A 27,046-nucleotide genomic window follows, 5' to 3' on the forward strand; every position below is an offset into this window, starting at 1 on the left:
AGCTCTATAAATTAACCTGGCTTGTCTTGCTTTGTTTTGAAAGACGGTGGCATCAATAGCAGTTGATCCATCAATTATGGTCAAATTAAATAGAAGATAAGTTAATGCTAATATCAAAACCAAACAAAAGTCTGCCTCTAGGCTGTCAGGATGTGTTCCCCTCATTATCAGAATTATTTACAATGCTATTGTTTATACAGTACACATGATACATTGCAAAAAGTTATTCCAACTATTTAAAAATCCAAACCACACAGAAACCACAATCTACCCATCTGCCAGACCACTGACAGAAAAATTTAAAATAAAAATAACATTTTCAAGAGTCATTAAGCCTACTATCTGAAGTGTCACTGTGTTGTCCTGATCATAATACGATAAAAACAGTCCTGCTGTTACAGCAAGGCTGCCATTGTCCAAATCCATTCACTGTTGCAGAGCTCAAAAACTACATAAGTTAATGTAGGTCAAGCAGCATTTTACAGTTAAAGCGCCTAGATATTTTGGCTGCTTATTCAATAAGCTCTCTGAAGTCCAGGAAGCCGTATGCTCTTGCTTTGAAAATGACATTAATGGAAGCTGAATTAACAGAAGTTTAAGGTTTTGATGATCGCTAACCTCCCTGTTAAAAATTCATTGAAAAAAACATAATCAACAGATTTAAGGCCGTGTGCCAAGCTCTGTTAATTGTATTTCTATAAGTGAAGGTCTCGTCTCAGTTCTCCATTACTGCCAAACCTGAGGGACAGAAATGACTTTTCAACCTGGCTCATATTTCTTGAGCACTAATATAAATGTTTGTGTGATGAAAGGTAATCTGGTGGCAGTCCTTTTCATTTCAGAGGTCTTGATGAGCAGGCCTTCAACTCTGCCGCTACTTTCATTCTATAAATTAGACATAATTAGCGCGAGTAATTGCTTTGTGGTTGCTTGATCAAAGTGGTGACAGAGGTTTGGAGACATAAAAAGGAGGTGACAGTCTGAGATGTTAAGAGGATGTGCTCTATTGACAGCAGTAATGTGTTACTTCAGCATGCCTAATGTAGCACTGAGCTGAGCAGCCACTTTAAGATGTCTGCAGAATGAACACAACTCATCTGACATGTTTACACTCAACTGAGCAGAGTGCATCGAATGCATGCAACCTTACATACTGTTTACATTCAACCTTCATGGCAGTGTGCAGGGATTAGGAGACATCCATGCCTTGAATCTATGCTGCTAACAGGGTTTTATAGCATGCAACAATTATCCTATACTCTGCAATAAACTTGATAAAAGTTAAAACTCTCTTGAAACAATAAAACACCAGATGCAGATCTAAAATGGTCTATTTGCACAACAGAATGCATTCTCAGAGATACTATAGATTTGGGATTTTTTCATCAATGCAGCGTTGCAGGAATTGCGCTCAAAATGTTGAATTCCTGCAATTGTTGCTCTGATGATGCGGGAAAACCTTGAATAAAGCTATAATTTATTTTTTACAGTGCCCCTGTATGTCATATTGTAAATGTCTGCACAGTTGAGGAAATGATAATAGGTGGCAGCATATGAGCAACATCACCTAAGTTTGGATGACTAGAGCATCAGCTTTCTTTCTCTCCCTCTACTTACACAGAACCATACATCCATTGGTGTGAGGGGAGTGTACTGTGTGTCAACATAGCGCCCCTCACAGAAGGCTGTGAGCAAGCAGGTGCACAGCCTATCCAGGGAGGCTGTAGTTTCTGACATCAGATTGCCTTTGCAATTGATAAACTCATCTATAATTGCTCTTTTTTTTCTCTCTGCACTCATTTACATGTGGGTAGCATCACCTGCTCTGCATCCTGAAATGTTTGAAACGTTTCAGTCTGTTTAACATCATGAAAAGGCTCGTCATTCATTTTCACCATTTTTCTTTATTTAAAGTAAATTAAGACAATTCAGTCAGAACCGCACACATGTTACTACACACGGTTATTTATTAACAGTTTTCAATTTGCTCTTATTGCTGTTATTTATCTTTGGCAATATGGCTGTTATGGGACCCTGCCACCCTACCATGAGCCTACATTGAAAGCATCAAGCAGGAACAGCACACATTTCTGCATTTCCTATGCCTACAAGGAAAGCCTGAGGCAGGGAGAGAAGCAGCAATAAACCCAGAGCAAAGCACTCATCAGTGACAACAGAAAAACACTGATTAAGTCAGAGATAGCATAAAGGAGGAGCTGGGGTGGAGGAGTGATGTAAAAAGCAGCTTGCAGAGAGAGCAGGAAAGTGTGGCCAGGGTAAAGCATGAGTGCGATTAGCCAATATTGTGCTTAGAGCAAATCAGTTGAAAATATACAGATTAAAAAATAAAGATTGACAATTAAATTTAACATTTAAAGAGTATTTGAAACAAATTGATTGATGTGACTCACAAGGAGCATTTGTAAGGTCAAATTTCCCTTTTTTAAAAGTTTTCTGGGGGAATCATTTTTTTCAAGTAAGACTTAAAATAGCCACAAGTTGTCACAAAAGAGCCACATGTGGCCTGAGATGTGTTGCTGCCATCAAACCTAAAATGAGGTGAAATCTTTAATTAAATAGTAGAATGTCTCAGTTTCAACATCTATTCTGTTCATCTGCACATCTGTAAATGAAATAAAATATGGGTTTATGGCATTTTGAGAATTAGGGTTGTATTCTGTTGAGTTTGGAAAGGCCTAGACTATGTGCAACATTACATGTTTTAACCCCCTCCATAGACAGTGGAGGTCCCCACTCTTTGGTACCTCAATTTTGGGGGTCGTTATCGATGTTCTATGTCATCATGGCCTCTAAAGAACTCTAATCGATTAAACTGGTGTGTGTGTGTGTGTGTGTGTGTTCGTGTGTTTTTTTTTTTTTTTTGTAAATTAGACTGGTCACAATAATGTTAAATTCAAGGAATTATAAATAGAAAAAGTTGTCCTTTTTGGTTACAGATTAACGGTCAATGTAAGTGCCTGTCCCATTCCTATCTTTATTACAATCACATCAAAATCTGGTATCATGACACCCCTGCTAGAGATCAAGGGCTGGACATCAGTGCCACCTTATACCTCTTCCTCCTTGCAGTCCAGTATGAGGTTTAAATTCACATTCTGCTGCAATCACTGATTGTCTGATGGAGCTTGTAAATAATTCACCGTCCTCCATCCAGGCCCATATATACCTGCAAACTCTCTGGGAAGATAGTAGTTACCATAGATACACGCAGATACCTGCTGTTTGAGGGAAACAGCCATGTTAGACTCTCTTACAGACTCGCGTCATGGATGCTGTTTCACAAACAAGTAATGTTTCGTTCTGTTTCCTCTTCGTGTGTATCTCTTATTTTGCCCTACTGAACTTGTGCCTGAAGCCAATTTGAGTTTGTAAGAAAGCGGGTGGTGAAATCAGTCAGTGTATGATATGAATATCCACACACAGTGGGACGTCTCATTATTTAAGAGAATTGACTGGAGGTTTTGGAAAAACAACCTGATTAAGACTGTTAAAGCAAAGAGAATTTACTCCACTGGAGTATGCTTTTTTATGTTGCAGTCTTCTTTTAACATCAGGGTCTTATTATTGATGCTGTTTTATTCAAAGCTCAGTGAAGGTCTGGCAGTGTGAGGTCACCTTGTTCTTTACCTCTGGGCATGCATTTCTTAAAAAGAAAATATAACATTTTCAATGCGGTTACATACAAAAGCAGCTCTGTTAGACTGCACTTAGACCGTGGTGTGCTTTGAGCCACATGCTAAGAGCAGGCTACAGTTATGCTACAATAACAATGCTATCTTATATCCTAACACAATGACTTAAGCAGGGATACAGTTATTTTATGATCCATCTCAGCTAAAGGGTTAGCACCAAAACATTTGCTGAGGATATGTTTAGCCTTATGCTGGCACTCGAATGAAAAGAACATAGTCTTCCAAATTGTGGGTGTTAGTAGCACATGACATTGGAGTAGCAAACACAATGTTTATAACTCACTTCTTCTGCGTGTTGCATAATGTGATCATTTGAAAGCTCTAAAGTGCTTCTTTCCAGAAGAAGTAAGTTGTTTGTTATATTTTTATCTCTTCAGAGACTCCTTGTCTTCCTAGGGCTATAGACATACTTACTTTTATGCTTACATGAAGCAGTGTGATGCTGCCTCTGGGTCTATTTGGAGTGCCAGCTGTGTGGGCCCTAAAAAAGTAACATAAAGCTGTCACAAAGTGCAGAATGCATATGAAGCATATGGCTGCATAGAGGCAGAGAGGATGTGACAGAGTCGACACAGCAGCAGAGAGCGATGGTTAGAAAATTCTAAGACAAGTTGATAGACCAAGTCCACATTTATACATATTTATACTACATACCATTACCACCGTATAGAGACAAACATGTCTTCCTAACTTGCTGGGGAAGATAAAGTATCACTGCAGAAGTTGAAGTGGAAACCTGCAGAACTTAGTGGAAAAAGTTGGTGCTGTTGCATTTGTGCATTGAGGAAAATGAAAGAAGAATTGAGTTGGGATGATACAGAAGCTGTGTCCACTGGCAGGCCTACCAACATAAATGGACTGGCCCCTGAAAGATTGAGAGAAAGGACCCTCCCTGGGTGTGATTTAATAATGTTAACAAAAGCTGCTGTTCGACCAAAGGTATGATACCCAAGGACATGCTGGGAAAAATCTGCCCAAGTCTTTTATCCAGCGCAGTTTTTCTCATTGTACTGACAGTTATATTTGGAATAACTGATTGATAGAAAACTAATTTAATCTATTTTATTAAATCAACCACTCGAGTTATCTTTAAAGTGAGTCTTCATGCATCCAATGAAAGGAGGAGCTTCTGGAGTACTTTCATTTTTGGTGTAAAACTCTGATTTCTGAAAAAAATACTAAAGTGTTATATTTAGAGGATACATGTATAAAGGTTCTCCACGCCTGCTGCCACACCAATTAATCCAACAACAGCCTCAGGAAAAGTACAAGCGATGATGCATGCACTTTTTGCAGTATAATCCAAATGTTTTGGAGTTTTTTGTATTGCAGCATTTACTGTTAATAAACAGTAAGCTTTCATGCTTACTTATTTTTTTGAATATAATTTATATTATTTGATTGGATATCATCTACTACCAACAAAAATCTTTTGTTTGTGTAGTTGTGTATTTAGGTTTAAAATATTTTAGCAACCATGACTGGAATTTTGGATCAACCATGGCTTTGCTTATACTTCCATGAGCACCCTTATAGACTGAGCCCAAGAAAGATTTCCTCTTTCACTCTCAAGGGTGCCAGTCTGATGATAATTATGATTTCAGATGATTCAGCCATCATCAGTAACAAAATTGCTGCAAAGCCAACTATATAACATTCACGACACAGGTGGTTGTGTAGACGAGGTTCAAACATCTGGGACCTCTATAAGTACTCCTCTCCACATAACTTTTGCCTGTTTGTTTCACTATCCAAAGGAAGTGGATTCCCTTTTAAATTAACCCATCTATTAGTAATACATAGTGTTATTTACTTTATACTCTTACAATGCTTGTTTGCATTTGTCTCTCTGCCTCAGATATGCCACAGTGACTACTATTATTAACATATTTACAAGCATATGGGTTTGGATTTGTCTGAACAGCTCTTGTTATTCCTGAAGCCCTCTTTGTGCAATGAAAAAGAGCTTCCAGGTGGTGTTAAGTGGCCTGTAATCCAAGTAATGAGAGCAATCAGAGGGTGAAATAAAAACTCAAGCTGCTGGAGAGTCCCTGTGAATAACACACATGCTGCAGCTCAGGCCATTTCTGAGCTTAGTTTATCCTTGACCAAGAGCTTTTGATTCTTTAACCAGCTAACTATGGAGGATTCATATGTGCAATTACTCAGTGCACATGGAGGATTTTATATAACCACAGAAAAAGAGAATAACTGATTAATTCCTCCTCCATAACAGCTGAATGACTGACAGAAAGGAGTGATTTAAACACAATTCTGACAATTGCACACAAAAACGCAGATAAGCGTGTGCTCTACAGCAGGCGCATCCTGCAGCAGGCGGGCTCTGAGGCTCTGAGCCGAGGATAAAGAGAACAAACTGTTATTTTAGGTCCGGCCCGCTCTAAATACAAGGATGGCACTGCGATGACTGCAGCATGCAGACTGATACAAATTCCCAGAGTGCTCTGCGAAGAAAAGATGGAAAAGGTCAGAGCCTGCATTCATCTTTTCAGCACAGTTTTTGCTCGCAGCATCACCTTTTCTCTGTTTTTATTCCTCTGCGTCCTTGGCCTTCTTCCCATCTCTCTGGGGGGAATAAATGAAAGTGTGCCATGCAGAGCAGCGCAGCAGTGATGACATTTTGTCTGCAGGTTGAACCATTCACTCTTTACACGCAGTCACTGACTACACTGTTTATCCAGGGCGATTAAACCGATGTTTATTTAAAGACAGAACGTGATCCAAATAAAAGTCATTAAGATCTGACATGATTTATGTAAAAAGTGCAATCTGAGGCAAGCAGGGGATTATGTTGGTTTACCCCTGTAAATACTGGAGGTTAGTTATTCACCAAACAAGTCATTAAGGAGGCTCGATCTCATTTCCTCATGTGAGAGCTGCTCCCTGACTCATCATCTTATCTCCACACCTCACCCACTCAGGATTACGACAGCTGCGGATGGGCCGTTTCTCCCACTGACTCTTTATCATCGCTATCTATCGCTCCAGGAGGCTTTCTGAAGAACAAAACAACCAATAAACAACAGCCACAACTGCATGTGTGTGCAGTGCAGCCTCATCATCATCAATAAAGCATCGTTGTGCTCCTGAGAGTGAGTAAATCTTCTGCAGCAGAGACAAAAAGCTCATGTTTAGCTTGGGGAAATGATTTAAATTTAATGTCTTTAGTGGATTTTTGGATAAAGCAAACTTTCTAATTAAAACGCAGTGTGGTTGATCACGTCTGTGGGTTTTCACTCATCTTTTAATTAGTTTATTTATGATTTTCTTCCTCATTGTTACATCATTGGGAGTTCTGTCCAGCTAAATCAATATTGACCCAATTTCAGTTCTGCTGTTTACAAGTAATTATTTAAATAAGAGCTGATAATATCTTGCCATAATATCTGTATATATAGTGATATAAAAATAAAGGAAGTCATCCACACAGAAGCAATGTGCTTATCCATCAATGACTTTAAATACAGGTCATAAACATCTGAATCAAACAATCATAATTTCTGAAAAGGCTCTTCCTTTTTACAGCTGTGCTCGTAAGCAGGAAGTGCTGTGCTTTATGAAAAAATCAAAGGCTGTGGGAGATATTTGTCAGAGGAAAATGAATTATTTTCAGCAGATATCTTCTGTATAACAAGACTGATATAATAAAGCATTTTTGTGTTAATATGCGCTGTGATATTTTACTGCTGCACTATGATGGTGATGACGATGAAGATTTAGTGGTGAATTACTCTCTGTGTATGATAAAAATGTTACACATTATCATGATGGCAGAAATTTATTGTGCAGTAAATCCCTTCACTATAGCGTTTTTGGAGTTTCCTGCGGTCTCATGTGTTCTTATCTTCTGAAAAAAGTTTCCCCATGCATGCACACAAGCTAAAAACTAGTTTAGACCAAATAATGGCTTGTTACAACAAGATAATAACTGGTACAAGATAAAACATCTGAAAGTGCTCTGTAAATTTGTCAACAGCAGAGTCAAGCTTCCTTAAAAACAGGTGGAGAGAAGAGCGCTTCTAGTTTGGCAATATTGAGGGAAAAAACTCAATATTTGGGATAACTTTTCTGACAACTAAGTTCCCAAAGTTTTTACTTTTTGAGACAATATGGACTCCATACACTCAATGCCATTTGTTAATTACAGAAAATGATGCATTTCTTGAGTATAAAACTGAAGATAGTCGAGACAAATGGAAATAAATGTTTTACTTTGGTGTTTAAATATCCAGTTAAAACATCTCCCTCCTCCCTGGAGCTCCCAGAGTTCACTGGTAGGTTAGAGTTTTCTTCAAATTCAGCTAAAATCTAAATCTGTCTGCGTGTTGGAGTTAATAAAGGTTAAAAGTTCACACTCAGAGTTGTGTTTCTCTTTTACAGCATCTAACCTCAAGCTAACCTCTTCAGCTTGTGAGTTTGTATTCAGTCAGTGGTAGCTAAAATTAGCTTCAAGATTTATTTATTCCAACATCCTACAGAGATAAGCAGTCGAGTGGGAGAAGTGGGTGTCACTGTGAGTTGAAGAAGACAGCGGCGAGTATAAACAACATTTAGAGGCAGCAAACAGTAGTGATAGTCCTTAATATGAGAGGAGGGGATGCTGGCAGACAGACATTAAAGATAATGCTGTATAAACTCTTGAAAATGCCGTTCCAGAGAACCGTCTGCCTGCTTCTAAGTTATGCATACGTTACCCTGCTCATATAATGCTCAGTAGACATTTTGACATATGAACACCTGAAATATTCTTGATAGTTTCAGGACATTTAGACGCTGCAATTTTCAGAAAGTTGACTGTTAAGTATGCTGCTCACAGCATCAGACACAACTCACAACACTGAGATTAGTTTAGGTGAGGAAGAGGAGGAGGGCTCAGTAATGTTGCATGTGTCTTTGAAATTTGAATTTGAAAAAAAAATGTATAAGAAAAACTGAAGTGAGCAGTGTTAAGGGTTCAGTGTAATGTTACATCCCTTTGTAATGCTTTTATAATTCCCTTTATTTAGATAAAAACACAGAGAATCTAGATCATTTATCAGTTGTAATGAGGAAAAACTTGTTAACTTTTCCTTTAAAGCCTTATAGGTCCATCTCAATAAATTAGAATATCATGAAAAACACTTTTTTTTCCTGTAATTTCATTCAAAAAGCCCAACTTCCAGATATTGTACCGTCATCACACATAAGGTGAAATATTTTTAGATTTTTTTGTTTGAATCTTGATGATTGCAGCTTCCAAAAAACAAAAATTCACTATCTCAAAATATTACAGAATTAAACTAAAAAGGACTTACATACATAAATCACAATCTTTCACTAAGCACTCAGTATACTTAGTCGAGGCTCCTTTTGCACCAAGTACTGCATCAATAAGACATGGAGCCAATCAGTCCATGGCACTGCTGGGGTGTTATGAAGCCCAGGTTTCTCTGATAGAATTTTATCCCAGGCTATCACTGGTTACCATGACCAAAGATATCTCCATGATTGGTCACCATTTGTCAGGGACAGGCCAAAATCTCATAGTGTATACCAGGCTTTAGCCCAGGTGAGACACTGATCACACTGTCAGTAGTTCATTAGTAGCTCAACACTAGGACCACAACACATTTCAGCCCTGGCCCGTCTGTTTGTGGTGGCTCTTGCTCTACTGACTCCAGAATCAGTCCACTTCTTGTGAATCCTCTAAAGCACAGGTGTCAAACTCAAGGCCTGGGGGCCAAATCCAGTCCATGGAACAGTTAAATCCGACCCACAAGATGATCTCATATTTCTGTTATAATTGGCCCATCAGTCTGAGGTCTGCAGGTTTCCTCAAGTATAAAAATGTAAACTTATCCTTGATGATTTAAGATATCCTCATTAAGTCACAAAATCTGAAAAAGTAAGGAGTAAAAAAAATTTAATAAGAAGTGGGAAAAGGAATGTGGGAAAAGAAATTAGTTTGTGTTTTAATTTCACATTTTTCAATTTTGCATCTCAAAATTAGGACTCAAACCTAAGATTATGACCTTTAATATCATATTTTGAGCATTTCAACTCATAATTTTGACTTCACATACAGTATTTTTGAGCTTTAGCATTCATAAATCCAATTTTTAAGTGATATTTTGACCTTTTTTTTTACCAATTATTGTGTATTTTACCTCATATTTTCAAGTCAAAGCTTTAACTTCATTATCCCATAGTTTGACCTTTTAGACTCACAATTTTAAATTTTGAATCATACTTTGACTTTTAATTTCATGATTACAAATTTTATTTCATATTTTGACCTTTAAACTCATGATTTTGACTTCTTTCTAATATATTTGTCATTAAAAAACATTATTTTTCAATTTCAATTTCATGTTTGAAACTTTTTTAACTAATAAATGTACTTTTTCATAGATTGTGAGCCTTTAAACTTATCTTTTTAACTTTTCAAATGTCAGAATCATTTATCATCAGTTTTTTTTTTGTTCATATTTCATAACCAGTGAAGCAAGGTTGAGAGTTTATGGTTAAAAAGGACCGCCTACCCTTTCAGCAGTGACCTTCTGTGGCTTACGCTCCTTGTGAAGGGTGTCAGTGATTGTCCTCTGGACTTTTGTCAAGTCAGCAGTCTTCCCCATGATTGTGGTTGTGTGTACTGAACCAGTGAGAGAATAAAGGCCCAGGAAACCTTCGCAAACTGGACTTTTCCACAATATTTTGAGACAGAGGATTTTTGATTTTCATGAGTTGTAAGCCATAATCATCAAGATAAAACATAAAAAAAACCTTCTAAATATGTCACTTTGTGTGTGATGGATCTAGAATCTATGAAAGTTTAACTTTTTGAATTAAATTAAAGGAAAAACTGAAAATTTGTAATGATATTCTGATTCACTGAGATGCACCTGTATTCCTCAGCACTAATAGATGGATGGATTATTATCGTAGGGGTGTGTTTGCTGAAGAGACAATAGGCTGTGTGTTCACGAGTGTGTTAGTCCTGTGGAGTCAGCTCAGCAGATGGTTCGGTGTTGTGGGTGTGTTGGCTGCAGCAGCTGCTCTCTCCATTCTTCTCACCCTTGCACCCCCCACCACTCACACATGAGCGCACCCACTCCTGAAAAAGTACACCGCGATCACCTGATGGAACCAGACACTGATCCGCTCCATTATTCATGAGCTGACCGACAGAAGCAACACCACCACTTTAATGTGCTGCAAACTCCCAACGCAGCGCTCTGCTGCCATTAAACACTGAGATTTTTCTCTCTCAGACACACTTTGTCATCCGCTCAGACGATGACATCATCCTCAAATTATGGAGAAACGGCTCAGTGAGAATAAAAACGAAGCATTTTCACTGTTCTCTTCCTCCCCCTGCCCCCTCTTTGTCTCCCTCTCTCCCCTCCTCTTCACCTCGACTTCAAAGCTGCTCTGAAGTCAGCGGGAGAGAGGATGGGGGCCCCTGGGGGACGGTACCACACACTCACATATAGGAGACACACACGGAGCCCAAATATGGCTAACAAGCAGTCAAACAGCACCCTTTGAGCACTAACTGAGTGACAGCTTCAAACAGACCGGCCTCAAACAGAGCAGGGTCGTTTCTCATGACTGTTTTGACTTCAATGATGACGCTTCACGCGCTGATTTTAACACGCAGACACACAAACAGCAGATCTGTTAGAAAACATCTGCCTGATGGAAAACACTGCATTGATTGTAATGAATAATGAAGCAAATATTTGATTTAGAAATAAAAGATCAGAGCAATAATGAATAAAACATCAGTATATTCAACAATTAGCAGTTGCAGAGGACAAAGTTCAGAAAAAAAGCCCCCAGCTCAGCCAGCACAAAAAAGTTGGGTTGAATTATTCAGTTTTTAGTCCTTGATCTAAATTTCATGTAGTGTTTTTCAGCTTCTTGATGAGGATGAATCTGGGGCTAAGTTAGCTTTGATCAGCACATGAAGGAGCTGTTTTCTTGATCCTCACAGTTTCTTAAACGCTCCTCACAGCAGGAAGCCGACCTCCAACTCAAAGTTACATCACACATGTATAGACGGCAGATCCTAACTTCTCAAAGACAAAAACTTAAACACACGATCTGTGAATTCAGCCACCATGGAAGCTCTCAGTCAAAACAATGACAGAAGATTACGTTGAGGGTAGCTGGGAATTATGGGACAATTCTCTGCTCCCCACAATGAATAAGCAATGTTGTGTGCTATCTTTGAATAATATTACCACACTACTGTTACTCAGGCTGCCAGATGTTTACTTTCATTATCCACAGAGATGCAAAAAACTGGTCTATTAAACTGCTGTTTAATATACCGATATGTTTAAATTCATTTTATTTAATGTTTTTTATTCTACCATTTACAACAAATGTATTCTTTTTTAAAGGGACATTCAGTAATGAAATACAGAGTATTTCATAAAGATGTTCTTCTACCTTTTTTTCCCTTCCTGTTACAGATTGCAATACCATACCGTGTACTGATCTGACACCGGTGTAAACTTTCTGGAATCATACATTTAAATCATGATGTACAGCCTCTCTGTGACCCTTCAAGTAGTTTTCCTGCTGATTATTGTGAGTTTTACTGCTAAATATTAACATAACAATAACACAGGGGCCTGCATCACAGGCTCTCTCTCTTTCTTTCCATTATACTCTATTCAGGCAGTGTCACATGATTACAGAACAGCCTGCCATTGGTTGACAGACCCTCACAAGGGAAAACAATATGACGGTTAGCATTCAAGCTAGCAGTAATGAATGATTGAAAATGGATTACGGTGGATAAAAAGACGTTCAGTATCGGGTTTAATGGAGTGGATTTAATGTTTAAAGCCTGAAAAGTCACCCAAATTCCAGGCTCACTAAACGCTGCCATAAGGGATTCAAAGGCAAGGACAATGGAGAGGCACAAAGACTAGCTTCAAGCTTCAAGAGGAAAAACTTCACTTTTAATTAACTGTGCCACTTCTTGTCGTGTAGGACAGTGCCAGACTGGAAGGTTTTTTAACAAAAACACAGAGAATAATCGGCATGTAGCCACCATTCTTTGCTGCTCTGAAAACTGTAGGTTGTGCATGCAGTGTTTATCGGCAGTGAAGAAGAATTGATTTGCGGTTTATTGCGCTAACATTAAGCATGCCTAAACACAGCAAAATATGAAGTTAAACAAAACGGTACAGATGGGGCTGGGTGATATGGCCTAAAAATATATATCCTGATACACAACATATATATCGCAATACTTTGAAATGTCCTCGAAGCAGCTGTATAATGTTAAATTCAGCCCCAAATGACACTGGTTTGGTGATTTAAATAGACTGCTCTGTTGGATTTTTAATAAAATTGTATGGGTAAAAATCAATATTAAGTCAAATTTAGCACACTGTTTTATTTTGAGAAGAACTTCATTCAAACTTTTACTAATAACTCTAAAATACTTAAATTGTGAAATACTCAGTCTTTTACAGTGTATGGAAAGTTCTGAAATGTTTTCTGCGTTATGTTTATATTGCTGATTATGAAATGATTATTTTCCTCATTAAGGGTGAAGCAAATCTACACAAAACTCACCAATCCTGCATGCCGCTGATGACCAAAACCCTGTAGCCAAGTCCACCATTTAGGCTCACAGCTGTGATTATGTTAGGGGACACTCACACTAGGCCATCCGTGTCATGCCTGGGCCCATTTCAGCCTAAAGTTTGGTACGTTTGGCCAGTGTGAGTGCAATTGTTCCATGCTTCAGCGTGGCACGCTTCATGGCCCCGGCACGAAAGCAAGGTGGACCTAGGCACGGCACAGGTGGCCTAGTGTGAGAGCACCCTTAGTCCTGTTATCTGTGCTGATGAACGCTGGACCAGTTTCTGACAAGTTCATAAAATGAGAGTGTGTTTAGAGCTTATTCAAGAAGCTCTCCTGTGTGATCATGGGGATCATTTAACATGAGGAACAATTAAACCCCTCGTTGTCGGTGTTTTGAGCTGTAAGGCTGAGATAAGTCTCTGTAGTTGAGGAGAAATTGATAACATTTGTCCACTTCTGGGCTGTCTTCTCTCTGACATGTATTAGTCTGGCAGGGACTTTTCAGCAATGTTCGCACCCAGGCAAATCACGGATTCTGGGTGGAGTGTCTTTATGACATTTTTAAACCCTGGCTTTTTAACGAAACTGGGCTCATGTCTTTAGCAACGTGTTGTGTTACTGCAGCCGTTATCTCGGCGTCATCTTGTGGCATATTTTAACAATTACCGCGTGAGTTCGACCTCTTCCTTTTAAAAGCTAAACGACTGCTGGATGACGGACCCAGTGCTGTTTCTTGTTGTCCGTCTCTGAACACAGTGTTTTCCTTCTCCCATGCTTCTCTCTACTCTGCTGATACAAAAACGTGCAAAGGAAAGTTTTCTGGATGGTCATTTATACATCGTGAGTGGCAAAAGCCACGACATCGAGTATACTCGATATATCGCCCACCCCTAGGTACAGATTGTTGTATAAACTTGTGTAGTCGCCGATACTAATACCTGCATTTTAAGCAGTATCAGATGTTTATATTGGTCTCAAAGTTCCCCAAAACATGCCTGTGAAGTTTGTTGCTAAAAAAAAAAAAAAAACTCCATTATTGGATTTTTGCATGTCTAAAAAACCCCCTCTGTTTCAGCCCTGCTGTCTGACTCTGCCCCTGCCAGCTGGCAGCTGCAAGGAGGATCAGGAGAGGAGGGCAGAACTTTCTTTCAAGAGGGGAGGGCCAACCAAACCTGGGGGCGGTGCTAACTCCCCACATGACATCATGATGGAAAAATCTGAGAATGGCTTGTTTCAGCACTAGGGGTGTAAAGGTATGTGTATTCATACCGTACCAATTCGGTATGAGCCTCTCTGTACGGTACAGACGTGTACCGAATGAATACATGTGGAATGAAGCTCACATACAGACAGAAAACCAGAGCGCAACTCACTGTCACACTGCCCTGGCAACCACACAACCACAGCAAACGACAGCAACAGCCTGAATATTCCCAGATAAAAGTGTCCTGTTTAAGAACACTTTGTTTCCCAGTAAAATACAACAGTGGACAAAGACAACAACAGTAGGGCTGACATTATTCAGCAGCTGTGTCGCTGACAGCACGTCGTCCAGTGGACCAATCAAAGCGTTTGAAAAGGCACCACTCATACAAGAACGTCACTGTAACCAGGAGGAACAACAAAGTCTCACCAGCCGGTTATGAATTTCCTATATTTAAGATCGTTTTTTTTATAACACTGGTGCTCTGGCTCTGTGAATCAAATTAATTTTACCTTCAACAATCAGCCTCGGAGGAGGGAGGGGAGAGGATTCCTTCATGTCTGCAGCTGTGTCATAGGTAAAGTTATCCTCAGATTTCCCACGGCTCTAAACTATTTATCCACCAAGATGGGATGTGAAAAGGTCTCCCAAACTTTAGGCAGGTCCCACTGGTTAAAAAAGTAATCCGGTGCTGAAGTCCGTGTTGAAATCGGCAGGATAGATGCTAATTTGCATACTCAACAAGCTAACTCAGGGTTGTATGATGATGCGTTCAGGTTGGCTGGGACATTTTAGCATTTAAAGAATGGGTTTAAATATGTCAATACATCAATGAAAATAACCTTGTAATTCAAAAATGTATTATTTATTAATATTTTCAACTTTTGGAAGGAGGTTGCAGCATTATTAATTATTCAATTGTAATTTATTCAGCCTATTTATGGTAATACAATTTAATTTAAAATATATCTATATATATTTATTTGCTTCTATTACCGTACCAAAACATCAAAATGGAGGTATGTACAGAACCAAAATTTTTCTGTACCATTATACCCCTATTCAGCACACATTTTCTGAAAGGTGGAGAAAAACAGGGGGAGAGGGGAATGCTTTTTTCTGATTCTTGGGGGATTGTGAACAGTCCAGGGACACATATTTTTGTTAGAAGTGTATCCTGCATAGTATGTGACCTTTAAATCAATCTTCTTTCTGCTCCTTATCTTCAAAGTTGAAGATTTTATGTTGGATTTAAGCTGCTTTGTTTGTGCTTATGCATGAAATAATTTTACAAAAATAAACAACAATGGGATAAAAATAGATTGCAGGTAAAATGCGATAAATGTGTTTTTAACAGTAACTGTAGAACCAAACTTCATCTGCACTTTGAGAGCTAAAAATAACAGCATTGTAACAATCTGGTGACAGAAAGTGGGCAACAAAGGCCACTGAGTGAAAATGTCGCCCTTGATTATGGAGATTCTACTTTAATTATAACCAATTATCTAGGGATGCACAATTTTGGATTTTTGCTGATATCTGATAAATACAAACTCACTTTAGCAGATAGCAATATCAAAACAGATTTATAAAGCTAACATCTGGTGATACTGATCATGTGGTCATGCTATCAACACATTTTCTCGAGTCCCAAAAAATGTAACTAACTGTAGTTCAGGCCAAAAATGTCAACAAACTACAACAAACTTTAAAGTTTAGGAAATGAGGCTGAACAACCCTATTTAGAATTACTCTGGCTTTAAAGTAATTTTAAGTGCTAAATAAAGAAAAAAGTTTAAGTCATTTTAGATTAATTCAGACATTTCAGCGTGAAAAATCCACATGCTGTACCTTTAATCACCTCTGAATGTGATCATAAGAAAACAGAGGAGCAGATGAGCTGAGATTAACCTGACATCTTCATCCTCATTCAGGATTCACAGAATGACTTGGTTATTAGGATGAGTCACTCTCTGGAGCAGGATCCAAACGGAGGGGGGGTGCAGACTGAGAGACAGATCTGAGGACAAGATGCTGTCTGAGGTGAACACAGAGGCGCAGAATAGTTTCCTATAAACAAGAAGGGAGTCGTTTAAATTTTGCCTGCAAAGCGGCAGCTGTGACAATCAGCTGAGAAGCAGTTAAATGACTTTAAAGCCTTTAAGCTTATACGCCGTGAACTGCATCAGAAACGGCACTTCTCTCCTGAATCATAACCCGAATCAGAAGAAAGAGACAGGAAACACACATTTGAGACTTTCAACGCCTGAACTTGTCTCCTGACGACGATTATGTTTTCTAGTTCGCTGCTGTGTTCAACTATTTTATAGAAGATGTTAGAACATTCAAGGAAGCAATGCAATCAGAAGCTGCAATCAGCTGGAACCAATTACCACAATTGATCATAGCTGAAGTCATAGTCCACAGTCCAGATGACAACACTGGACTTCCTGTTTACAAATGATGGGGGGGGGGGGGCAGTGGCTGCACTCAGGACAGTTTACTCTTCTACTTTGTTCTCCAGAACAAACAGTACCTGCTGACTGAATGCAGAGTTGTAATATGAGCATTAAAGCCACATTGCATTAAACAGATGCCACCCAGATCCCTTCAGCCTCGGCCTGTAGGGATTTGGCTAAGAGTCACCAGTCCAAGTCCTGATGGAAACCACATCTGGAAATTAGGCTGGTAGCTGAAGAGGTGCTGGTTCACTTCCTGAGCAAGATATCAAACTCCAACCTGCTCAGGTGGTCTCTCATGTGAAGCCCCTCACTCTGACATCTCTCATCAGTGCATGAGTAGCATGTCAAAATTAGTGTCAGTCGTAATGATTCAAAAAAATTCCACAGTATGCATCAGGTCGACCTCAAGCGCCTTTTCCTACATTCCAAAGGGTCAACTAGTCAGAGGTTACAATGGCTGACAGCAACAGCATCTATCTGTAGCAACAGAATTAGCACTACTAGCATTAACTGTGTTACACTTAAGGTGCAGTGATGTGAATCAAATCCCAGTGAATTTAAAGTCTTTGAGCTGTTACTAGGGTTGGGTATAGTTTATTTTTGTCCTGATACTGGTTCTGCTACATTCTTTTTTCATAGTGCCAGTGTCTAAATGGTGTCTGAAATGCTACTTTTAAGAGAAGAAGTGTGTTAAAAGTCGCTGAGAGGATAAAAGCTGTCTCAGTCTGATAAATGATTCGGAGACATAAGGTTAGGGTTAAGCCAATAGAACATAGGATAAGAAAAGAAAATGAGTGTTTCCTTTTTTCTGTTGGAGGTTCAAGTAAAGCTTATATACTGGCACTGCATCAGAGACAAACACTAAACCCATGCAGGGCAAAGATATTAATTCAGACTGCAAAAAGATTACAAGACAGTCATGCTTTGAAATAGAGTAAGCATGCAGAAAGTGCACATAATCCACATCCTATTTTCATGCCTTTTATTTGGAGTTGCATTGGGGTTGCGGGGTGCCAAAATGAAGTATCAAAATCAGTGCTGTATTTTGGTCCGGTAGGTATCAGGGGTGTTGATACCGGTACCATGTTGGCACCAGCTTTTAACACTCATCCCTAGTTGGTGTACAACTATGGCACATCTCAAAGGTAAACACTCACCTCTGTGAAAATCATAAAAATTACATTTTGTCTGGGACAGAAACCAGCTAAGCCAGGCTTGACATACTGAAAATGAATGACCGAATCACAGTCCAACTACATGCTAGTGCATGCAGTATGTAGTATCGTCACAAGGCAACAAAATTAAAATAAAAGCAGAAATGGCAAACATATTATACAATTATTTTAGGAGTCAGGCTGTAAAAAAGTTAAACTACTCTTTGAGTGGTTTAATATTTCAGTATTAATGTCCTTTGTCTATCTAAATCAAAGTCCATTCAAGAGATAAAAACAGACAACAAAGCAGGGAAATTTTTACAGGCACTGCAACCTGTGATTATCCATACAGGGACTACAAATTATGTTGAACCCAGTGCTTTAAAAATGGCAGTTCTAAATGCAGCCAATGTGACTTTGTAATAGCTCTGTCCACCTCTTATTTACACAAGTGCTGCGCTTTTTAACAACAGCTTTTTCTAACCAATCAAACGTCTGCAGCATTTATATTTTACCTCATCATCAGCAGGGTTTCTCAGAAACAAAATTGACACCAAAAATCTGGCATTAGGGCTGCACAGTGAGATGGTTCCTGGTTTGAACCCAAATCAGACGGGCCTCTCTGTGCAGAGTTTGCATGTTCTTTCACGCACATGTGGGTACTGTGGCTTCCTCCCACAGACCAAAGACATGCTCATTAGGTTGATTGGTGGCTCTAAATTGCCCATAGGTGTGAGTGTGACAAGCCTGATTGTCTGGCTTCAGTGATTGATGGGCAATCAGCCCAGGGCACCCCACCTCTCATCCACTAACAGCTGGGATTGGTTCCTACCCCCGCGTCCCCGAATGGAATAAGTGGTGCAGATAATGGATGGGTGCATTTAGGCATCATTGCCTACAACTTCTGCAGATTTAGAGGAAATAAAAATAGTTTCTATGCAGGACAAGGTTTAGAAATGAGGTGTTTGAGTCATGAATGAAGTCTAAAACTAAATCTCCATCTCCCACAATGAGTTGAACATTGTTTCACCAAGCACTTAAAATGAACAACAAACCCACGCGTGATCACATGAATGTGCATGTGCTTGGCTGTGAGATTGTGAAAAATGGAATGAAACATCACAAGCAAACTCCAAGAAGAGTCATCCATAGAGAGGCAGCGTGTGTCTGTTTGTGTGTCCTCAAAGGACGAGGATTAAAAATGGATACGCTCCAGCGTGGGACGAGTGGCGTGCTATTTAGTCAGTCTGAGCACTGTGACACAGTCCCTGCTGAGGAGCTGGAGAGATGGGGGACTTTCTTACAGAGATAATTCATCTCAGGTAACCTTAACAGAGGAGAAGAGGGGCTGTGAGTGTGCCTATGCAGGTTTTCATGATAGCAGCACAACAGCAGCACACAGATCATAGCAGCCTCTGAAGGACTGCAGCACTGTGCCGGGTATCGATCTAAAGGAGACCAGCTGATGATAATTCAGGACTGCTGGAGGTTAAAGCGTAAGATCTTGCTCTCCTAGGACGTGGAATTCTAAATTAACTTTAAAAAATGAATGAGTTTGATTATTTCAACCTGCTTTATTGATTTTTTCATTGGCTGCAGAGATGTGGTCGTCAACAGTTCAGCGAGTCATGTATAAGTCATGCCTTTATGTTTACATTTAAACTGGATTGGTTGGCTGTGATCATACAGCTGCCTATTAAAGGATCATTTCCTTCGATGCCTTCAGTGGGGGATGTGGGACAAAATCTACAACCATTTGCAAAGCTTTATGAAGATGAGACAATGTGAGGGTTCAGCAGTAGGATTAACTTAAGTGGATGTCTCCCAAAATTAGTCTTTTTAGCACTGAATCCCCTCGATTTGGGACAATGAATCCATAACTGCATAATTCACACAGCAGATAAGCTTCTAGGGCTCTCATGATATCAGAAATTTAAACTTCCATATGATATTAGTAGAAACAAAAGGATAGAAAGACCTGTTTTGATACCACAGCAACAAAATACAAGTGATAAGCACCACATAATGGGAACTTTAATGTTTTCAATCATAAAAAACAGTAAGCAAACTCCTACACAGTCTAAACTGTTCAGATTGTGTGTAGGAGCTTGTGTACACTTTTTGATGAGCCCACTCCTCTCCTGCTCACCTTTCTGATTAAACATGTATTTTTTAAATGTTTCTTTTACCAGCAATCACTGAAATAACAAAGATTGCATTGCTTAAAAGCATGTGGTTTTGAAAAAGTATTTCAGTATGTGAATTTTTGGCAGCTTTAGTCTGGCCATCTGAACTCGGGCAAATACCAGAAGGGCTGCCGAGCTCTGAGCCGTTTGGGCTGATCATAACAGCTCATAATTCCACTTGAATGACTGATTCACATGCAGTGTTTTCTTCATTAAAAAGTGTTTTGATGGAGCTAGACCCAACTAGTTTTAATAAAAATGTTTTCTCCCATCATCCCCTCATGGTAGCCAGAGTGAAAATGTCAAAAAAGATTAAAGGCAGGACTGAAATCTAACATTTACACAGGATCACGGGGCAAAAAGAGGATGATTGAGGGTAGTGGCAGAGGAAAATATGAGAAAAAGACGTATGCTATGTGCTCTGAGAATGGAAAAAGAGCAAAAATAACATATTCACATTGTGGCTGCCAGGGTAGCCGTCAGAGGGGTTTACAGGTTATATAATTATCATCATATTATATATTATTATCTCTTTTTTTGTGCAGTTTGCCCGACGTTTTCCAAAAAAGCTTACAATAACACATACTGTGCTTAACAAGTGCTTTTCATATCCTGGTGACCCTCTGCAGCATGCACAGTTATTTTGTTCAATTTATTTTGATAAAACTGTTAAATTACTGGTTGTTTTATTAAGTGCTTCTGCACAATTTGTCTAATTACAATAGCACAATTGCAAATTATCTAACCTCTATTTTATTTCAACATTATTCCCCTAAAAAAAAAAAATGAACTTGTTTTTCCTTAGATGTCATACGCTTAACTGAAAAGTGCCACATTGCTAGAAGCACATTAACTACAGTAGCTAGCGGATGCTAACACTAGCCTGCATGCTAGCATGGTACAGGTGCCATGTCACTAATGTGGTGTTCACTGAGGGTGCACTAGTAGTACAATGCATTTTAGTATTCCTCTCAGTGTGAACTCACTTTGCACACTTATGCACTAAAAATATGACGTATTTAGAAAAGCAGTAGGCTATTTGGAAAACACCTTTCATCTCTTGACATGACTTAGTTAAAGATTATTTTATATAAAAATGCTCAGAGAAACAGATTGTTTTTAAAGTTAGGATGTGTGACATACACTATAGAACCGAACACGTTGAAAATACATAAAATATTTGTTGCAACTATAACATTAAAGTGCAATGAAGTGGAAATACATTTTCGAGCATGACTCAAGTTAAAATATATAATTTACATGTTTCTCACCAAATGCAACATTCCCTTATGCCTTCCACTTTTCATTGACCTGAAATGCGTTTCATTTTTTCATTTTTAGTGTCTAGTTTATGAACTAAATTTCCAATTTTAGCTCTGGAGGTCTTGGAAAATGCCCTCGAAAATGATCAGAGACTTCAAAAACATAAAGAAATCCCCCAAAATTTCTAAGAACTTACCAAAAATACATGTTGAATTCTAAAAATCCTTCTGAAAAATACCTCCAAAGGTCCTCAAAATCCCTAAAATGTTTTAGTAAACTTAAAACAACAACAACAACAACAACAACAACAACAAAATAAAATACATAAAATTTTCATCAAAGTTCCAGGCAAATTTCCCAAAAATGACAATAAATTTCCCCCAAAGTTCCATGGAAATGAATGGAGAATTTCCAAACATCAAAAAAAGTTCCCTAAAAAATTCATGAAAACTCAAGCCTAAATGTGACAGTGTCCTTGTATGTACATGTCGGGTCTCAGGAGGTTAATTTTGAAAAAACATTCCTTCCAGAGTAAGCTGAATTGATTTTCCTGCAAGAAACAAATAATTAAAGGTTCACTTTAACTTATTAAGTGTTCTTCCGCATTACTGATGTTAAAGTTGCTGCCTGTGTAGGAGCTCTGTAACTGAGTGGGTAACTTCGCTTATGGTGCAAAAGTGAAAACACCCTAAGGCATTCTGGGAAAACTCTGCAGATGAAGGGATTATTTTCAAATAATTGTGCTTAGAGTGATTGAGTACTGTTTTCTTAAAACTAAAAATGTGTTCTATAAACTCAGAAAAAAAAATAACTACTGCAGATTTTATTTCAGTCCTACAGTGTAGTATCAAATATTCTGACAACCTCATGAGCATTGCGATTCATTTTTAAGCAAATTTTTTATTTTTACCCTACAGGAAGAAAACTTTCGATGGGTCATATACACTGGAGGAATGACCGGTAGCTATTTTTGTCAAATACACAGTAAAAACTTTGAAGTTGTGATGCCGGTGAAGGTCAGTGGTTAGACTGTTTGGCCCATGTGTATTCTACACTGCCTGCAGCCACCAGCTCATTTGTTAAAATATTTCTCCATTGACTTAATAATAAAAAATAAAGGTCCAAGAAAAATCTTTAAAAACACAAACTTAAAACTCCTTTAAAAGGATATATTTGTCAGTTAAAATATCATTTAGAAATGTATGTATTTCAAAAAGGACTGAACTAAACATAATAATCTGAAAATCATATTTTCTTTAGATTTGGAAAATCTAAATGGAATATAATGTGTTGTTTATGTAGCCCTCTAGTAACGCTGCAGTTGAGTACAGTTGTTTTAATATTTTCACTCTGGTGTTTTTGTTTTCCTCAGGAGTGAAGATTGCAGGAGTATTGCTTGCAAATGACACTAATATGCATATTTCCTTTGTCCATAGAGAATATCGTCTATTATTTTTCAAGGATGAACAAACGGTGGTCAAAATATGAAATATTACATCATATAAAAGGTCAAAATAAAAATTACAAAGGTCAAACTGGTTAGAGCAGAATCATCTAATGGAACAAAAAGTGTGACGGTTTAATTTAATTGAGCACATTTACATTTATTGTTCCATCAAATGTCAGAAATATTTGTGTAATAAATGTTCAGGGGGTTTCATTTCCTGCTGGGCATGCAAGATGTTGTTTAGTCATCTCCCCAGATAACTCAGAAAGATGCTTCTTATCATTTTTTCTAAATCTTCCAGCAGTAAAAGCAGTGAAACTGAGCTATTTAGCTAGAAACACTTGTTAAGTGAAAGCGAATTTGAAACATGAGCACTGACTGACGAGCCTTTTAAATAAAACATAAAGGATTTACCACCTGCAGAGAAACCATCCTGCCCAGCTTCACTGCAGCCCTCGCTCCGCAGACTGAAGTACACTTTAGGGAGAATCTGGAAATAATGTTTAAGGCTAATTTTACTGTTTCTTGCAAATCCAAGTCTGCGCCACACAGTCTCCTTTAAAAAAACCATAGACCCCTCCACCCCCTGCTGCGCTCTCAGAAACTGTTTTTTTTTTTAAACAGATCTCTAGTTGATGTCTGGATATTGAGCTGTGACGCCTGGTAAATGGTAAGTGCCGGAAACACTTCACCCTGATAAAAACTAGCCTTCCATCCTTCCTCTTACGCTCATTCAGCTGTCTACACCCTCGAGGCTTCAGCAGCTTCGCCCTTTAGGAGAGCTGATGAGGAAGGAAGTAGGACAGGAGGAGGAGGAGCTCAGGGAGGCTCTGATGAGCTGCATGAGGAGGGACAGAGAGGAGAACCACTGAGAGGCTGAAGACGGGCGGCAGTGATTGTTGGTGTTTGGGTGGAGGGAGGTCAGTGCATATCTAGGAACAATGTGAATGTGGAGCAGGCGTTAGACAGCTGCATTCTGGAGAGAGAGAGAGAGACAGATGGCGAAGGACGACAGAGCAAGAGTGAGTGACATTTCTCTATGAGCAGCCACATACTAATACAAACTAATCCCTCTATCAGCCTCTTACCTCACCTAGGCCTACCTCCACAACAGCAGCACTCGGACAGAGAAGGAGACTGCATTCAGAGATAAACTCAGCTTTTCACTCCGGCTTGACTGGCACAGTGGAGCTAAAGTCTCCTGCGGCTCCGCTGTTTGGTCAGCACTGTCCCCGTCCTGTCACTCACATGGCTCCCGCTGACTTTTCCTTTTTAGCCAAGCAGTGTGTCACAAAGCGAGCACTGATTACTGATTCATGGGCTGTTAAAGACGACTCAGACAGACGTTTGGTGTGCCAGTGTGGGAAGCAGAGGATATTTGTGGATTTTTATCACACAGATGAGTGTGATGCAATATCACACGCAGGACGATTAGTTTGCAAGCTTTCAATCGTTAATCCAAGCTGCAACTAACAATAGTTTTTAGGGTGCAAAAAATGTTTATATCAGTACTGATATCAGCTTTAATGAGTTTGAAAATATTAGCATATCGGAAATCAGCAAAAATTCCAAAATTGTGCTTTTCTAATATTTTTCTAATAACTCTAGAACTTTTTTCTACGTAAGCAATGTCTTGCTATTTTAGCCCTTGTTTTGTTCTGAATGTATCCGATAGGTTTGACAATAAAACATCACAACAATTACATTAAGCACAAAAAATCCAAAATTTAAGATGTAAATATACATAAAACATTATGAAGTTTACAATAATTTTAAACTGAAAAAAGTATTGCAAATTCCCTCAAATATAATTGATTTCTTATTAATTTGGCAGTACAAATCAGAGGTTGACTGGCCTATATTTCTGTGGATCAATTAGTGATTTAATTAGGAATTATTAATTGTAAACCAATATATCCTGTGTCATTATATTCCATAGAGGAGATAGAAGAAGAAGATATTCTCCATGTGTATTTCTTCTGCATCATATTAGACATACACTGACATACAGTGCATTCAGAAAACATCACACTATCTTTACTTCTTTCAGTTTTCTTATGTTGCAGCCTGACACTACAGTAGGGAAAAAAAAATTCTATTCTCACTAATCTCTACTCAGTACCCCATGTCAAGGAAGTGAAAACAGAAATTAAGATTTCTTTGCAAATTTCTTAAAAATAAAAACTAAAATATGACATTGAAATAACGATTCAATTCCTTTGATATGACACTTGAAATTTAGCTCAGGTTCCTCCTATTTCTCTGGATCTTTGCTGAGATGTTTCTACACCTTGACTGGAGTCTGCCTGTGGTAAACTTAACTGATTGGACATGATTTGGAAAGGCACACACCTCTCTATAGAAGGCCTCATAGATGACAATGTCTATCAGAGCAGAAACTAAGCCATGAGGTCAAAGGAAAAGCCTGCAGACTCTGGATTGTTGCAAGGCATAGATCTGGTGAAGGCTCCCTAGAGCACAGTGGCCTCCATAACTGTGAAATGGAAGAGGTTTGGCACAACCAGGACTCTTCCAAGGGCTGGTCCCCAGCCAAACTGAGAAAAGAAGGGCTCTGGTAGGATAGGGGGCCTAGAACCTGATGGTCATTTTGACTGAGCTCCAGAGATCCTGTGTGGAGATGGGCTGTCAAGGTCTTGTGTTTTTTTATCTTACAGTAAAGCTAACATAAAATGTAGTCCTCTAGTCTTGTGATTGTGATTGAAGTGTCTCCTCTTCTCCTACTATCAGTGGTATCTTAACCTTTCAGGCTCTTTGTACACCTTAGATACCTTTTATAGTTGGATTACTTGAATACTTTGAGTACATTGACCAGTGTAAGGTATTGTGACCTTTAGGGCAGGGGTTCTCAATGTGAGGGTCGATACCCCCTCGGGAGTCACAAGCCACTGAGAGGTGGTTGTCAGATGTCTCCAAAAACAAACAAACAAACAAAAAGTCTACACATGACTATTCTTGAATTCACACAGCTGTGTTCAGCTATGCTTCATCTACCTTCAGGTACCGGTCCCGGGTCTCTGGCACCTTTATTTTGGGGGTAGCAGGCTAAAAAGGTTAAGAACCCCCTGTATTAGAGAATATAAGAACATTAACCTTTCATCAAGAACCAAAAAAACACCTAAAAACCATGGGCTTAGTGTGTAGTTTCATCCCTACTACAAACAAATCTGATCAAATATAAGGTATAGTAAGGATGTAGTTCAGACCACATGATGTAAACAAATAACTCTGCAGTAGCCCTCTAACTACAGAAATTTCACAATTCCCATGCTGTGTTTCGTTCAAACAACAAAACTTCCAGCCCCGGGATGATTTCCACATCGTACACCAAAGCCTGTTCAAATTTCTGCCTCTTTACGACAATCCTGTTTTAAACAACAAACGCTCCCGTATTTGAAACAAGCAAAGCTTCATGTAAACAACTGTTTAACCTTACATAAACGGCATTAATGTACGCACAGGGCGATTTGAGTTAAATGTCCCATAGCGAGAACAGAGGGGTCTAAAGAAACAGCATCTGTCCACTGAGCATCAGCGGAAATCGACCAGTTATAAAACAGCACCATCTGCAAAGCGAGGAGAGGCTGCCCAGCAAAAACAAACGGTCCTTACACGGCTCTTTATCACTCCAGAGTCCTAATTCCTCTCTAACAAAGTCACCAAGACTTTTAAAAACGAGGCAGAAACACTAAACAAGAAGCTAACGTCAACACAACACGGTCGTACAGTATTTATGAACCAGGAAGGGAAGGGGGTTTGTTCTTCTTCTCTGATGCCCGTTATTATCCCTCTAACTTGATCCTATTTAAGCTTCTTCGAAAACTCCTACCTTCCCAGCAGTCTCTCTTCAGTCGTTGTGGACGTTCCGCGTGGATTTGGGTGGATATTCTTCAGTATTTGGGACTCCGGGTGGGTGCTGGTGCTGATGTTGAGCCGTGTCTTCGATCCCCTCCTCTTCAGCGTTAGCTAGCCCCGCTGCTTCTGCTCGGC

At 39.0% G+C, this 27,046-nt stretch overlaps 1 protein-coding gene across 2 annotated transcripts in view; it reads right to left on the bottom strand.

Annotated features, from left to right (window-relative positions):
• Positions 1–27,046, bottom strand: part of srrm3 (serine/arginine repetitive matrix 3) — a 182,730-nt gene extending 155,684 nt beyond the window's left edge. For both annotated transcript variants that reach the window (XR_005992699.1, XM_041802223.1), the window contains exon 1: positions 26,886–27,046. The gene's annotated coding sequence lies outside the window, so the exon portion shown is untranslated. The remainder of the gene's footprint in view (positions 1–26,885) is intronic.

Source organism: Cheilinus undulatus, linkage group 12, assembly GCF_018320785.1.
Source record: "Cheilinus undulatus linkage group 12, ASM1832078v1, whole genome shotgun sequence".
NCBI lineage: Eukaryota > Metazoa > Chordata > Actinopteri > Labriformes > Labridae > Cheilinus > Cheilinus undulatus.